Source organism: Notechis scutatus, chromosome 1 (genome assembly GCF_049901735.1).
Source record: "Notechis scutatus isolate UNSWTSFEM ecotype Mainland chromosome 1, rNotScu1.2, whole genome shotgun sequence".
Classification (NCBI taxonomy): Eukaryota; Metazoa; Chordata; class Lepidosauria; order Squamata; family Elapidae; genus Notechis; species Notechis scutatus.
The window spans coordinates 247435572-247450863 of NC_142009.1; the positions used below are offsets into that span (position 1 = coordinate 247435572).

General features: G+C 44.9%; 1 protein-coding gene across 11 annotated transcripts in view; it reads left to right on the top strand.

The window, feature by feature from the left end:
* Nucleotides 1-3727: 3727 nt before the first annotated feature.
* MICAL2 (microtubule associated monooxygenase, calponin and LIM domain containing 2) overlaps nucleotides 3728-15292 on the top strand; it is a 149199-nt gene continuing 137634 nt past the window's right edge. For 9 of the 11 annotated variants that reach the window (XM_087950954.1, XM_087950955.1, XM_087950953.1 and 6 more), the window contains exon 1: nucleotides 3832-3971. The gene's annotated coding sequence lies outside the window, so the exon portion shown is untranslated. Of the gene's footprint in view, nucleotides 3972-15292 lie in introns of all 11 variants that reach the window. The other 2 variants (XM_087950957.1, XM_026664837.2) reach the window with 2 other exon arrangements.

Here is a 15292-nt window from a genome sequence, read left to right on the forward strand (position 1 = left end):
ATATCCTTCTGGGTTCAGTTTCAAGTAGGGGAAAAAAGACACTGGAAACATGGAGGCTGTTTGGAAAGATGGTTTAATGGTGGACAGGATTACATGCCTTGTAGCTCTTGGGTGAAGAAAAGGGAAGAGATGCTGAGAGTCCCTGGGTTTTATACTCTCTCTGGCTTTGAACTTCCTGGGGCATAGGAAGAGTATCCTGACTGGTTGCTGTCAGAGATCATAGCTAGTTTGGTAGGTTGTCTGTGTGCCAAGTTTGGTTGAAACTTGGTGGATGGTGCAATGAAGGGTAATTAAATGGCTCTGCCTGAAGGAGATTGATCTTTGTTATGTAGAATAGACTGGCCCAGGCCTTAATGGCCCATTAACAAAGGTGGAAGCTGAGTTTCTGCTTCTTGGAGTTTCTACTTCTCTTTTAGGGAAAATATTCTGCCTTTTTCGTATATCCTAAAATATTTCATTTTTTTCTAGGAGAGGGGTAGGTTTTAACTCCCAACAGTTCCCAAGTGGTAATCACTTGACCTTGGGTTGCTGCAACCGTCATACTTACATGCCAGTTACCAAGCGCCAGAAGTTTAATCATATGTCCATGGGGATGCTGTTACGAATATAAGTGGAAGGACCGGGTTGTAAGTCATTTTTTTCAGTGCCATTGTAACTTTCAAGCAATCGCTAAACACAAAGTTGTAAGTTGAGGACTACTGGTGTCAGAATCAGCACAAGCTGGAAAACACTAGTATTGAACTTTCAACTTGGAGAGGAAAAATCTAGCAGAGAGCCAAGGTTAAGTAAAAGACGATACTGCTGTCTCCAGAAACAATAGTGACTCTTACTCTTGACAAGATAACCTTATCATGTAGATATGGCCAGTATCTCTAAACCTCCTGACTTCTATGTGATTTAAAGCGTCTTCATTAGATCATCCAGCCATCACTGAAATGATTAAAAAATGTTCTCATTGTTGTTATTTTGGCACAGTGATGATTGAAAACTGTTAGAAATCAGATGTAAAGCATACTATCCAACAAAAAGCTCTACCCAACAAAATGAAATTTAATGTGGAGAAAAGCAAGGTTTTTACACCTGGTAGGAAAAACCAAAGGTTCAAGTATAGATTAGGTGAAACCTGGCTCAAAAACAGTAACTGTGAGAGGGAACTTGGAGTCCTACATGGACGATCACTTAAACATGAGTCAGCAGTGTGCGGTGGCAGCCAAGAAAGTTAATACAATCCTTGGTTGTATAAACAGAGGTATAGAATCAAAATCATGAGAAGTATTAGTACTGCTTTATAAAGCCTTAGTAAGACTACACCTGGAATACTGCAACCAGTTTTGGTCACCGCATTACAAAAAAGATGTTGGCATTTTGGAAAAAGTGCAAAGAACAACTAAGATCAATGGCCCCCAACCTTTTTTGTGCCATGGCCCGGTACCGGCATCACAAAATGATCCGCGGCCCAGTACCGGCATCAGCACGCATGACAAGGCAAGGCGAGCCGAGCGACCAGCCAGCCAGCCAGCCGTCCCGCTTCTCCCGCCACCTTCAACTCCTCCTTTGTACCTTTGTCGATGGGCTTCGCTTCGGGACGACTTCGGGACAGTCGCTCAGCTCGCCTTGCCTTGGGTGCTGAAAGAATCCTCGCGCCTTAGTTTCGTTCGAAGCCCCCCCCCTTTGATGAAACTAAGGCGCGAGGATTCCTTCAGGACCCAAACGCCGCTTTCCAATCGGAAAAGCTCACCCGGAAGCACTTTCTCGTCAAACAAGATGGCGGTGCCCAGCAAACCGGCGGCCCGGTAGGAAATGTTCCACGGACCGGTACCGGTCCGCGGCCCGGTGGTTGGGGACCCCTGACTAAGATGATTGAAGGCCTGGAGACTAAAACGTATGAAGAACTGTTACAGGATTTGAGTTTGACTAGTCTAGAGAAAAGAAAGACTAGGGGGGATATGATAGCAATATTCTAATATTTGAGAGGCTGCCACAAAGAGGAAGGGGTCAATTTATTTTCAGAAACACCAGAGGGCAGGACAAGAGACAATGGATGGAAACTAATCAAGGCATGAAGCAACCTGGAATTAAGGGGAAACTTCCTAACAGTGAGGACAATTAACCAGTGGAACAATTTCCCTTCCAGTGGTTTTTAAGAAGAGACTGGACAGTCACTTGTTTGAAACAGTAGGGTCTCCTTGAACAGGGGACTAGACTAGAAGACCTCCAAGGTCCCTTCAAGCTCTATTCTGATTGATACAATTTCTTCCATCCCTGCTTTTTGAAATATTTACACTACAATTTTCTTAGCTGTAAAACTTCATGTGACTATAACTAAACCATTCTATATTCTACTCTGTAATTTGGTGGGACTCAATAGATATTAAAACATATTATTAAGTACAACTAATTTTAGGAAAATGCTAAATTCCTATACTTGCAAATGTTTATATTTCACAGTGATGTTAAGCACAAATGTGTTAAACTATGTCTAGAAAGTGATAACATGAAACATACCAGGAATAATTAGGTCATGTTATCACTTGTTTCTCAATCTGCAGTGAAAGTGCGGTATAAACAATAATAAAGGAAACTTTGTTTCAGAGGCAAGTTCAAATAATTCAACAGAAACAAAGGAGAGCGTCTTCTCCCAGTTCTTTTGCTACAAACAGAAAATATTGTGCATATTATGGTAAATAAAATATTTCAATTTAATGTCATTGTGCTGTGCATGATTATTTAGATAGAAGCTATTTCTCTCAATGCAGCATATAAGAATAATACATTGTGTTAATTATAATTACTAGTGTAAAGCCCTGGCACAAATTACCATGTTGTATATGTATTATGCAAGGCCTGGCTCTCTGGAGAAGACTCTATGCTGGGAAACATGGAAGATAAGAGAAGAAGATGGCTAGTAGCAAAGTGGCTGGACTAAGGTTACAGTGGCCAGGGATGTACCATAAAAGATCTGAAAACCCAGGTTAGCGGAGAAAATCTCCATGGTGGCTGCTATGAGTTGAAAACTATTTGATGGCATATCAAAAAAAAGCCAGGATGTACTTTCAGAACATAGCTTTCAAACCAGAATCTGGGAACTTTAAAATCAACCAATCATCATCATCATAGTTTGTTAAGGGAAGCATACATGCCTGGTAATTTACTTTTGCTTTGTAAAAGTTTAGATTTTTGACAAGGAATAAAATGTGCTGAAGTGTGAAACAGGCTGCATTCAGACTGGTTTTAGTCTGGAGAAATTGACCTGTCTTCAGCATGGAAGAATTATCCCCAACACTTAAGACGGATGGATACTTTTCATTTAGACAGAGTACCTTAAAAATAAAACGAAATACTACCTAAGGAAGATTCCAGTCATCCTATTTATTGGTGCGTTGACTTCAGTGAGCGATAAACAAGGAGACAACCAAGGCCCGTCATAGGAATGGCGTTGGAAATAAATGGGGCCAGTCAAATCAACCTTTTGCCCGCGGGCTGCTTCGAGTCTTAGAAAGCCTTGAGTTATGGGACTGGCTAGCTTATAACAGGTGTTCAACCTCCTCCCACCTCTCCTCCTCCCTGGGTGCAACCCCGCTTTTTTTTTTTTTAATGACCAGGGAGCACTTCTTCCAAAGTCCCAAAGCGGAAAGCCGCTCCCGCGTGTAACTTCAGGGTGACAGAACTCCCCTTCGGCGTCTTCCCATTGGCAGAAAGAAGTCGGCTGGAAGCCCAGCCCCGCCCCGCCGCCCTCGGCTCGCCACGAGCAAAGCGAAGCAAGCAAGAGCAGGCGGGCGAGTCCCGTTTAAGGGCAGTCAGAGCTGCGCGCATTCCGCCGCGCGCAACCGGAGGGGAAGGAGCCGGCGGCATGCGCCTGACTCCCAGGTAGAAGAGCAAAGAGCCGCGGCCGGAGCGAGTTTCTCAAACCGCTCCTGGTCTTTGTCGTCTTCTTTTGCGACCAGCGTGCTGACGACCCCCGCCTTGTGACGGTAAGGCTTTTAAGGATTCCGCCTTTTGCTTTTTTTTTTTTGGGGGGTGTCTGTGGAGCGTGGGATCTTGAAGCGTCTCCGGCAGCTGGGATATATTTGCGCGCGGACGGCCGGGCGGCCGGGCGCCCTTCCAGGAAAGGCAGCGTTGCCGACAGAGGCAGCTTTCCCGGTCAATTCTCTCGGTGGTCCGGAGCGCGGCTTTACGCAGGTGGCGCTCGGTTGGGAGGCGCCGGCGAGCCCAGGTTAAGGTGGTTCGATCAGCCCGGTGCGAAGGCTTTTGTGCGCTCTTCCAACCTTCAGAATTGTATCGCCAGGCGCGTTTCATTTGCTTCGCGGGGGTGTTCTGTTGGGTTTTAAAACAAAAAAAACAGGATGTGAGAGAGCTGACCCAAAGTCCCCCCCATCCTGACAGAGGCGGAAATGAAAGCAGATCTGCGGTTTGGGCTTCGGTGGTGAAATATTTCTCGTTTCGGAGTTCCCTAATGGGCGGTATGCGATTCTTTTTAAGTGCAGGTGGTTTCTTGATGCTCCCTCCTCCACGTTTCTTATAGTTTTTTTTTTAAAGAAAGAAATAACGATATAGCTTTAAAAGCCTATGGAGTGGTTCAGTCAGTCTGTCTGTCTTCCTTTCTTTCTACCTACCTTTCTATCTATCTGTCTGTCTGTCTGTCTAAAAATGTTGGGATCTTGCAGATCAACCGTTTTGTTTCCTTCAGCTGCTTTCAGCTGTTGAAGATAAGTGGAATTTAAAGAAGGCCCCAGGACAGTGAGGTTTCTCTGTTGGGAGGATGAGGAAACCTTTCTTACACAATGTGGAATTTGATCTATTCGGAAGTAAAGTGTGTTGAATTCATCTTTTGGGTAATTGCAGATTGCAATGCAATGGAACAGATTGTCTTCTGGCATCATAAAGAGTCTGCTTCTGTAGACACGTGAAGGGTAGCAGTGCATAGGTACCTGTGTGGAACGTATTTGTATAGATACAGTACTGAGAAAAAGAAATCCTGTACCAATTATCTCCAGTTCTCCTTCCCAGAATGTTTTGATTTTCAATTCATATCATATTGAGTACTGAGTTTGGGTAAATGATCTACATTTTGGACTCAAGAAAGTACCATCTAAAGAGGATGGAGGGAATACTGTTTTCCCCAGCTTAGAGTGTTGTGATTTGCACCACATTATTCTTGTCCATCCTTCTTTGGGTATGAATTCTGGAGCTCATGAAGAGGTTGCAAAGTTGAGGAAAGGTGCTGTGTATTTGGGCATTATTTCTTAGATTAATCCTTAGTTTACAAATCCTTATATGATTAAAGGTTTATTGCACAGTTAAAAATGAGGTGTGTGTCTTAAAATTTCACTGTTCTTAGGCTTTTCTAAGTAGTCTTAAGGGAGTTATGCTGCTTCTACAGTAGTTTTAAGGAGTTATACTGTTGCTGATTGAAAAGACTAGAAGTTAGTAGTAGAGTTTGTGTGGAAAATGAGATGTGGCAGATAAAGAATGAAGATAGAAACTGGCTGGGTGTGGAAGGGAAGTCAGAGGCTGCTTATTGGCAGCTGTTGAGGTTTATGAACACGTTGGTCCAGTTATGGGTGAAGAAAGACAGCCTAAACAGAGTACAAACCATAAAGGCATCCTCATAATAACCTTATAAGAAACATCCATATACTGTAATGATAAGCAAACAAAACAAAACATGTTGAAGACACTTTACTTCAAGTAGAATGTCTTCTCTATGTTTTCCATACTACATAATACCTTCTTGAGCTTTAAGAAACAGTGCTTATATATGGTAATTTTCAATGTCTTCTTTCACATGACTTGAAAATCCAAGGTTAATGGAACTTCGTTTTCCTGTATTGTGAGCTCATTGAACCCTAGATTAATCACATGCATTGCGTTTGGTTCAGTATGCTAAGCTAAAATATGGCGAAGTAGCTTTTGATTCAATGAATTGCACTAACCCAGCCTTGGTAAATCTTCCTATCAGTATGGTTCTTTGCCACGGATATGCTATGAATCACTATGAAACAGTGTGCCTATTTAAGGAGATGTATGCCTGTGCAGTCAAGTGGGGAACGGACATTAGACTTTGAATTTCTTCTATGAATTCACTTTGGATCCTCCTCCACATAACTGTTATTTGGAATGAAGTGCCAGAATAGATCTGTGGGTGACTGTCAGCTTAAGTTCTAATAGTCTAGGAAGAATGGAACAGGGCACCCTATACTTTCTAAAGTTTTCTCAAGCATCCCTGTTTTATTGTACCAAACTTTGTACTTTCTCTTTCATATATTCTTTCAAATAGCTACAGGTACTATGGCCCCTAGAGGGACAGCATGTTCAAAATTGCTGATCTTCTTTATTTGAAACGCACAAAGGAATCAACACTGTTTATTCCAGACACTTTAATAAAGACTTCATTCTTAACTAAATGTACAGCAGATGCCAGTTACTTCAATAAGAACTGATCACCCTATATTTTTATGAAAAAATAACAAATAAGGCTAAAGTTGATTAGGTGCTTCTATTTTAAATCTCACAACCACCATAGAAAAATAATAATAAAATGGAAGCTGCCAAAAACAATGGGCTTTGGTTTGTTTTGTTTAAATTCTATTTTTTTTAATAGTTTTAAATTCTTTTTTTAATATGTAAACTCTTACTTTTTTCCTTTCATGTCTGCTGTTGTCTTTAATGGAAAAAAAAGTTTACTCAATGAGTAATGCAGTTGCAGTGCTTGCTCAACATGAGGCATGTCAATATATATATATATATATGAGTGACTGTGTAATACTATCACAGCAATCTGTAATTTCAGTTGTGACTGCTGTGTTTGCTTTATTAGATCTTCAATATACTGTATTCAGCTCATGTTGGGCCTAATTAAAAAAAAGGTGTCTGATATTATCCCAGTTCTGAATTGTGGATTGCTGCTTATTAGCGTATTTGTTTAGTTATTTGTATTGTCTGCAATTCTAAGTTACGCCCAGGCAATTTAAACATTCATTTCTTTTCACAAATGAGATCTCTCGGAGAGATTTCTTTTTTTGTATTGATCGTCTTTGGACTTCAAACATTTTCTTTTCTTGTATTGAAGTCTTTGGACTTCAAACATTTTGTCCCTGGGAGAATCCTTGCTGTAGGACTGGTGATCTTAGGTGGTACTACATTTGATTGGTATCTGTATTTAGATGTCAGCATGTTTTTATAGAGTAGCTTTTCTCGGTTGGGGTTCCTCAAGAAGTCACTAGGGATTCAGTAAAGGCTTGTGATTTAAAGAAAATCAATTTTCAAACTTTCTGTGCCACATGATGCTAACACTCTTAGGAATTGGAATTTTTACATGCCATGATATAACAGCTGGCTTGCAAATTTGCTGTTGTTGTAAACATTGTGTAGGTTGGGAGTTGTATTTTAAAATACATACATACATACTTACGCACGCACATACATACATACAGATCTTTGGTTATTCAGGTTTTCTCCCGCGTAAAATTGGAAGTATCTAGGCGACATTTCGATGAAGTCTCATTCATCATCTTCAGGCTTGTGTCTTCAGCTTTGTGCTTCTCGGAGTAATGTGAGCTTGCAGCTGCTTCTTCCTTTTAACTGCTAGTGGGGGTGTGACTTGATTGGGTGGGGACCTGGCTGATTGGGTGGGGGTGTGTTCTCATTGGTTGGGGGTTTGGCTGTGTTCTGATTGGTAGGGGGGTTGGCTGTGTTCTGATTGGCTGGGGGGGGTTCTGTTCAGGTGGGGGCTTGGTTGTGCTCAGGTTAGTCTTAGTTGCTGGGGGATTTGAGCTGGTGAGCTGTGACTTGTTGTTTGGCTTCGCGTTTGTGGTGGTGCCACATCTTCATGGTGGCCGTCAGTTCGCTTCATGTATGGGTCGGAGGGGTTTGAAGCGGGTAGTGATGCAGCTGCGGTACGGCTTCTGGTCCATAGTCGTGTCTCATCTTCTGTGTGGGTGTGAGTCTGCTTTCTACGTGGAAGTGTGGTGGTAGCATCTTGTGTGGCCCTCGTGGGTGTGGGTCTGGTGTCATTCTTCATGTTAGGTACTCATTTGTTAATGAGGGCGGGTTTCCAAATGGCTGGTAGGCGGGAGGTATCATCTCGTTTATTCATGCTGTGTGGGCATTTTTCTATCTCTATGGCTTCTCTGATTATTCTGTTGTTGAAGTGTTCAGTTTTGGCGAACTGACGCCCACCATGAAGATGTGGCACGACCACGAACGCGAAGCCAAACAACAGGATCACAGCTCATCAGCTCAAATCCCCCAGCAACTAAGACTAACCTGAGCACAACTAAGCCCCTACCTGAACAGAACACACCCCCAGCCAACCAGAACACAGCCAACCCCCCCAGCCAATCAGAACACAGCCAAACCCCCAACCAATGAGAACACACCCCCACCCAATCAGAACACAGCCAAGCCCCCACCCAATCAAGTCACACCCCCACTAGCAGTTAAAAGGAAGAAGCAGCTGCAAGCTCACATTACTCCGAGAAGCACAAAGCTGAAGACACGAGCCTGAAGATGATGAATGAGACTTCATCGAAACGTCGCCTAGATACTTCCAATTTTACGTGGGAGAAAACCCAAATAACCAAAGATCCACATACAAATACCCGCGAAAACCTCAGAAAATTATATATATATATATATATATATATATATATATATATATATATATATATATATATATATATATGTATATGTATATGTATATGTATATGTATATGTATATATATATGTATATGTATATGTATATGTGTATATGTATATATATATATATATATATATATATATATATATATATATATATATATATATATATATATATATATATATATATATACAAAACAAAACAAAACAAAACAAAACACAATTTTTATGCAAAAACTATTTCAAGGGTTCCTCCAGGGTAAAAGATTGAGAAAGGCTGCTACAGACAATGATACATTAATTGAGAGCCATGTTATGCTGTGTGCAGTAATGAACCAGAGATGCCCTGGACTACAGTGCATGACATAGTCCTTGATGGCTAAATCCTAAATATGTTTATTAGAGCAGAAAGTAGACTAATAGTTCAAATACAGGTAGTCCTCAATTTACGACCATAATTGAGCTCAAAATTTCTGTTGTTAAGCGAGACATTTGTTAAGTGAGTTTTGCCCCCATTTTACAAACGTTATTGCCACCATTGTTCAGAGAATCACTGCAGTTTGTAGTTTAGTAGCATGGTTGTTAAGTGAATCTGGCTTCCCCATTGACTTTGCTTGTCAGAAGGTCACAAAAAATGATCCCATGACCTTGGCAATGGCCAAGCATCTGAATGTTGATCAGATGATCATGGAGATGTTGCAAAGGTCATAACTCTGAAAAACGATCATAAGTCACCTTTTTCAGTGTTGTGGTAACTTTGAACAGTCACTAAATGAACTGTTGTAAGTCAAGGATTACTTGTATGAGACTAGGATTGTGACCTAGTATTCTGATCCTGAAGTCAGCACTAGCAGCACTAATATAACATTATGGCTTTCTGTTTTTAGATTTTTTAAAACAGTTTTACCATAGCAGTGCAGGAACTGCAGAGCTTACCCAGTAAGCAATTTATATGCAAGTGCAGCAAGTAAGTAAGGTTGATTTATAATTGGCACACAGACCAATAATCACAGCCAAGAAGATGATTCCATTTGAGCACGGAATCTGAACAACATTCTTGTTACTGGAGATGGCCACTCAGAGTCCGAGTGAATGAGAGTCTTGGGAGCAAAAACATTCTTGCTTTAATTATGAGTAGTTGTTGACAGTGTCATTTATGATTTTGCATAAGGTAAAATTAGCATAATATGAATTAGTGAATTTGAACTTTGGAGTGAAGACATGCCTCTCCCCCCTCCTTCCCTGCAAATTAGGCACTACTGCGTAGCAAGTTTCTAAACCTGTTTAATGTGGTTCCTGATTATTATATATGAAAATAAGACTTGCAGGGCTGGCTTTCCAAGGATACTAAGCTCTAATTATCAATGCAAAGTATAGTTACTTAGAAAAAGTGATATAAGAAAAGTATTCTTTTCTATTTGTGGCTGAGTTGCTTGATAAATGTAGTAAAAAAAAAACCTTGTATGAATAAATTATAAATAAAATGTATTCAGATGCATAGCTATAGGTATCCATAACAAGCTACAAATCTTTCTTTTTATAGATTTTTAAATTATATTTGTTAAATTTATTTGTTGCCTATGTCGCCATGGGGGGTACTCTTAAGTGGCTTTCAATTATATGAATAAAATTAATACGTAATAATATACTTCTTTTTATCTTGTCCCTACTTTTTTCTTTTGTGTCAGGCCTATTTGTTTATTTTTATTTTTTTTATTACAATTTATCACATAAGTCTGCAGCCTGCAGCACTAAAATTATTGCCTTCCTCTGCATTAAATATATATAAAAGAGCAAAAGAAATTTGCATAATACTATAACAAGCCGATATAGGTGTATAGCCTAGACATTGGAGATAAAAAGCATTAAGGAAGTAAATATAAATAAAACTTCAAGCAAGTGCTTTTTCTGCCTCAGTGTAACATGTGATCTAGTTCCATAGAAGCAACAAAGCTATAATTTGAAACCACGTTTTCTCCTCGAGCCGCTCGGAGCATCCAGAGACTGGGATGTGCTTCCGAGTCCTCTTCTTGCAGGCTGAGCTTTAGATGAGGAAACGCTCCGCCCCCTCACGTGACATCGCGGAGCGCTCCCAGTCTTTTTGCTCAGCCTCGAAGAGTCAGGCTGTGTGTTAGAGAGCTCCTTGGCTGATCGCAGATTCCTTCCTATTTTCTCTTTCTGATAAGGTTTGCCTTCTTTCTCCTCCTGCGCAAAGGGTCTGGACTTAAGGGAAAATTTTCCTCGTCCCTGAGACGAAGCGCGGGCTCGCAGCGCTTAGCGCCACCCCCGTCCTTATCAGATCGCATCGCTGCCTCCGCGTTGCCTCGTGGCACGCGTTGTTTTACTTTCATTTACTGCTGGATTCCCCCCACCCCAAACGCCGACCGGGAGGGTTATTGCCCCTAAGGCCCTAGGCGTGCCGAGCTGACCGGCAAAGCCCTCCTTTTCCGTCCCGAAGGCGCCCCGACGGTTCAGCTCGCTGGTCGCCATTTTGGCTCCGCCGTGGTCGGGCGCCTTTTTTCTGGTTCTAGCTGCGGTGAATTAGAGCCCCAGGCCTTGGGTCAAAGCTTTGCTGCCCATTTTTTTCTACCTGGCTCGCTCTTTTATCTTAGTTGGCCTCCCGCAGTCCGTTCGGGGCGAAGTTGCAGCCCCCTCCGGTTTTGTTTTCCCTTGTCTGAGGCCTGCTGCCAGAGGCCTCTCTTCTACATAGGCCTCAGGCGTTTATTTGACTGATCCGGCCTGTACTGAGATACCAGTTACTGCTACTGTTCGAGAATAAAAGGAATATATTTGCAAAATAATAATAATAATAATTTCTGTTTTTTGTACAGTAATAATTTTTTTCATAGATATATAGACATTTACGGATAACCTGTATATATATTGCGTAAAAAAAAAAAAAAAAAAAGAGAAAAAGATAAAAAGAACAAACAAAAAGAAATCAAAGGAATTACAAATAGAGTATCTATTTTTCCTGTACATACTATATTATTCAGATACCTCACTGTTATCTCTGTACACTACAAATTCCAAAAGGGGAGAGGGCCAGCTTCACCTTCACCCGGCCTCATCCAGGCCTATTCTGGGCGAGCCAACCGCCTTGCTAGTATTGTTACCTAACATGGCAGACGACAATCCATCTAAACGTCCTTCTTTGAAGGCTAAAGCAAAGTCCCACTACTTGCGCAGGCAGGACAAGGAACCTAAGGGCTCCAGACAGGACAAGGAACCTTCCAAGGCCGCACAACGTGACGCCTTGAGGCGCCACAAAGCGTTAGAAAAAGAGTTCGACCGGCGTTCAAGGGAGTCCCGCTCGGAGACGCCTATACCTCCTCCTCCAACCCCTTCTACCTCTGCTCTACCTCTCCCCTCAGACCCTTCTTCCCTACCTAGGCGCAGTTCGCTCAGGGTCTTCCGACCCCGGACCTCCGACCAGACGGACCCCAAAGCCACCTTTACACCCACAGCCGCTGGTCTGCGCCAGGATGAACCCTCTACCTCCGAGGTTCCACCTCACATCAAGGCTTGGATGGAATCAGCCATCCGCCAGGGCATAGCAGAGGCACTTCAACACGTGTCCAGATCAGGTTTCTCTCCGCGAGCCTCTGAACACGATTCGTTATCACTCAGATCCCTTCCACAACCGGTCCCCCAACTGATCAGGTACTCTCTCAGAGGGATAGCCCTCCACCGGTTGGGGCCCAGATGGAGGAGGAAGGGGACTTTGGGGACTTCAGGGAGGAGGAAGAGGATTCCCGGATGGGATCCTCCCGCTATAGTGAACCCCTCTTAGAGGCTGACATCATGGAGGGGGAGATGTCGGAGGACGAGGGTCCTTCCCGACCAACCCACCTTTGGGGGCTGTTCAAACCACATATGTTCAAGTCCCTCCTCCTTAAGGCCAAGAATGTATCTGGCCTTCTTCCCCAGTCCCCTGCTGAACCCCCCAGTCCAAGAGGGCCCAGAAGACTCCATTTTCACCCAACCAGTGGTGGAAGCCGAGGTCATCCCATCCCCTCCCATCTTCGTAGATCTGGTTGCAAAGCAACTTACCTCCTCAGGGACACCTCCTGCTCCATCTAGCCAAGACAAGAGATTCTTCAATCTCGATGCGGCTCTGTCTAACCTTCTGAATATCCCGGAGGTTGATGACCCCATTGTGGGTCTAGCTTCTTCCTCTACCCCTAGTGAGGCCCTAGAGGCCTTAAAGCCTGAGGACAGGCGGGCGGAGCTGGCGCTGCGTAGGGCCCACCTATCTGACGCCTGGGCCATTAAATCGGCTACGGCCGCCTCATTTTTCACCAGGTCTTCCATCCGCTGGCTACGTCAGCTCAAGGACCACATCCCTGCTTCCAATCTGAGAGCTCACCAGGATATAGCGAAGTTAGTGGCTGCAGCCGAGTTCTCGGCTGACGCCACTTACCAAGTCGGTAAAATTTTCTTCCAGAGCCATCACGTCGACGCTTTCGCTCGCCGCATGCTATGGCTCAAACACTGGCAGGCGGACGTAAAGAATAAGGTCAAGCTGGCCACTGCTCCCATTACGGGAGACAATCTGTTTGGCCCAGCTTTGGAACCACTGCTGGTCGAGGGCCGCAGTAAGAGAAAGTATTTGCCCTCCCTTTTTCAAAGATCGGAGACCAGGGGCCCCAGCCCTTTCGGAGGAGCTTCCCCCGCCCCTTCTACCAACCCCCTTCCCGCCCAGATACCCTAGACCTCCTTCCTTCCGGTCCCAGGACCGCTCGGACCCGGGTGACAGAACCAGACGCGGTGGCGGCTACAAGAGACCATTCCGGGATCGGGAGGAAGGCCCTACCGTAGAAGGTAGATCCTCTTCCTCCCTCCCCATTGGCGGCCGCCTCAGCCACTTCGCCGCCCAATGGGACATATCCACCTCCGATGCATGGGTTAGGGACACAATCAGGTTTGGTCTCGCCCTGGAGTTCAGGTCCGCCCCTGATTGTTTTATCCCATCTCCCTCCTCAAGGGATCCCTCCAAACGGGCTCTAATGGATGCAGCCATCCATCATCTTCTTGACATCCAGGCCATTCAACCTGTCCCTCCGGCCCAGAAGGGAAAGGGTTTTACTCCCATCTCTTTGTGGTGCCCAAACACTCTGGGGTTGGAGAGCCATCCTAGACTTGAAACGGCTCAACCGTCACCTCATCCAGCGTAGATTCAAGATGCACACCTTGCAATCAATTCTCTTAGGCACCAGGCGGGAGACTGGTTATCTTCCATAGATCTGTCGGAGGCATACCTCCACATTCCAATCAGGCCCTCCCATTACAAATTCCTCAGGTTCTGCCATAATAACCTTCATTATCAATACGTGGCCCTACCCTTCGGTCTGGCTTCGGCCCCGGACCTTCACCAAGGTCCTGGCGGCCCCTGGCGGCCCATCTCAGGACCGTTCCCGTCCGCCTCCACTGCTACTTGGACGATATTCTTATTCTCTCCCCGTCCAAATCCCAGGCAGTCAGGGATACCAGGGTCACCCTCTCCGCCTTACGGGCACACGGTTTTCTAGTCAATTGGCAAAAGAGCCAACTTACCCCTTCTACTCGAATTAACCACTTGGGGGCCATAATTGATTCGGTGTCACAGAGAGTTTTCCTCTCTCCGGAGAGGTTCCTTAGCATTCAAGCCCTGGTCAATCAGATCAGGCGTTCAAGGAGGGTGGCCTTGTTGGACCTCTCTAAATTGTTGGGCAAAATGGTATCATGCATCTCCATTATTCCCTGGGCTCGTCTACACAGCAGATCCCTCCAATGGTTCCTGCTCCCGTTCCAACCATCCGGAAGAAGCAACTCGAGGGTCAAGGTCAGGGTCCCTCCAAAGGTCCTCACGTCTCTTCTCTGGTGGACCAATCCCGCCATCAACAGAGGCCACCTATTCGGAACCTCAACGACTCACCGTCACTACGGACGCAAGCCTATCCGGGTTGGGGCGCCATCTCGACTCGATCTCTGCACAGGGCAAATGGTCGCTGACCGAGCAGGGTGCAGCATCAATTGGCTAGAGCTTCACGCCGTCCTTCTGGCCCTGCGCAGCTTTCCTCAGATCCGCAATCATCACGTTCGTGCTCACGGACAACGCCACGGCCAAGGCCCATATCAACAAGCAAGGGGCACCCAGTCCATCCAGCTAATGAGGAAGCCGAGCGCCTTTGCCGCTGGGCAGAATCCAACCTCCTATCTTTAAAAGCCGAACACATCTCCGGAGTAGACAATACTCAGGCGGACTGGCTGAGCAGGGCCACGGTGGACCAGGCGGAATGGCGTCTCCATCCATCCCTTTCGAGGAAGCGTCCAGAATATTCGGCCTTCCGGTGGTGGACCCTTCGCTTCCCGACCAACACTCAGCTTCCACGGTTCTTCTCCCGGTATCCGTCTCACAGGTCGGAGAATCACAACGCTCTGCGTTGCCCATGGCCCCAGGGCTCCTATATGCCTTCCCTCCGCTCCCGTTAGTTCCCAGAGTAGTTCAAAAACTCATTCAGGAGAGGGCAGAACTTCTCCTGGTGGCTCCCTATTGGCCCAGGCGACCGTGGTTTGCGGATCTCCGCATCTTATCAGTAGCGCCCCATGGAGGATCCCCCGGACAAGGTCTCCCTCTCTCAGGGCCCCCTGCATCCGGAGCCTCAATGGCTCC